We start from the raw sequence: 1,530 nt of genomic DNA, 5'->3' as shown, positions 1-1,530 counted from the left end.
TTAAATATCACAATAATATCAAATATCACAATAATGTTAAATATCACAATAATGTTAAATATCACAATAATGTTAAATATCACAATAATATAAAATATCACACATTTAACGAAATTAAATCAATCAACACCTTATAAATATTTCTATTTCATATTTTAATCTCACAATTTTCTTATTTGCAGATTAATTAATTTATCACTCAAAGGGCTACTGGCGTACGTAGCGAGCCCATGATGAATCATTGGGAAATACGGTTTTCCTGTTCATCTCACAATATATTATACTCATGAATTCAAGCGCTCTCTCACCCTTACCTTATTTCGACGCTTTCACACACGAATACGATTCTATGCGCAAACAGCCTTTGTTCATTGACTCTTTGTCCATCAATCGATCTAACTCGACAGTTTATGGGTAAACGTTAAAAATAGTTTATGAGAAGATACTCTAAAAACTAAGTTCGAAATTCGGTCAAAGAAGATTACCATAAATCAGAAAACCAATCAGTGGATAATATAGCCACTTTTCACACGGTCGTTTTGGCGTTGGTTTCACTCAAATCAGACTTACGGTGAAGAAGAACGGCTCAAACTAAGGAATTTTATAAACGCAGAAGTCGGGTATTTTGGAGAGGAATTTGGATGGTTAAAAATCTGAGGAAATATGTTTATTTGACTACCTAAATGAATAAAATGACGTATTGAATTTTGGACGACAACGGAGAAACTTTTCTAGAACAATTATCGATCATCGGTGTCAAACTATAGGTTGTTGTTGTGTTTCTTTTTGGTTTTACGGCCGCCGTCCAACTCCCTTCCCTTTTTTGTTTTAAAAATCTGAGGAAATATGTTTATTTGACTACCTAAATGAATAAAATGACGTATTGAATTTTGGACGACAACGGAGAAACTTTTCTAGAACAATTATCGATCATCGGTGTCAAACTATAGGTTGTTGTTGTGTTTCTTTTTGGTTTTACGGCCGCCGTCCAACTCCCTTCCCTTTTTTGTTTGTTTGTTTTATTTTATTAACAATTAGGGTTCACACATGGGTCAAACCCATTGGTCTCCTTTTATGTTTTACTAGTTTTATTTTATTTTATTTTTTTTTAAAACACAATTTCATTAATAAAATATTATTATTATTTCAAAATTAATAATTGAACACTACGCGAAAAAACGCATTTTACAGCGCTTTTTTTAAGCCATTTACAGCGCTTTTTCAAAAAAATAAGCGATGTGGAAACGAGCGCTGTAAATGATACAACAGCGCTTTTAAAAAAGCGCTATAAAACATGTAAATACAACGCGCGCTTGTTATGCACATTTTACAGCGCTTCTTCACAAAAAGCGCTGTAAATATGCACCCCATTATATGAGTTATGGGTGTGCATATTACAGCGCTTTCTCAAACAAGCGCTGTAATATGCCCAACCATAATTCATATATTGGTGGGCATATTACAGCACTTTCTCACAAAAGCGCTGTAATATGCCCACCCATAACTCATATAATGGGGTGCATATTACAG

This window comes from Cicer arietinum, chromosome 3 (assembly GCF_000331145.2).
Source record: "Cicer arietinum cultivar CDC Frontier isolate Library 1 chromosome 3, Cicar.CDCFrontier_v2.0, whole genome shotgun sequence".
Classification (NCBI taxonomy): Eukaryota; Viridiplantae; Streptophyta; class Magnoliopsida; order Fabales; family Fabaceae; genus Cicer; species Cicer arietinum.
Note: the sequence above shows the minus strand (reverse complement) of the source record.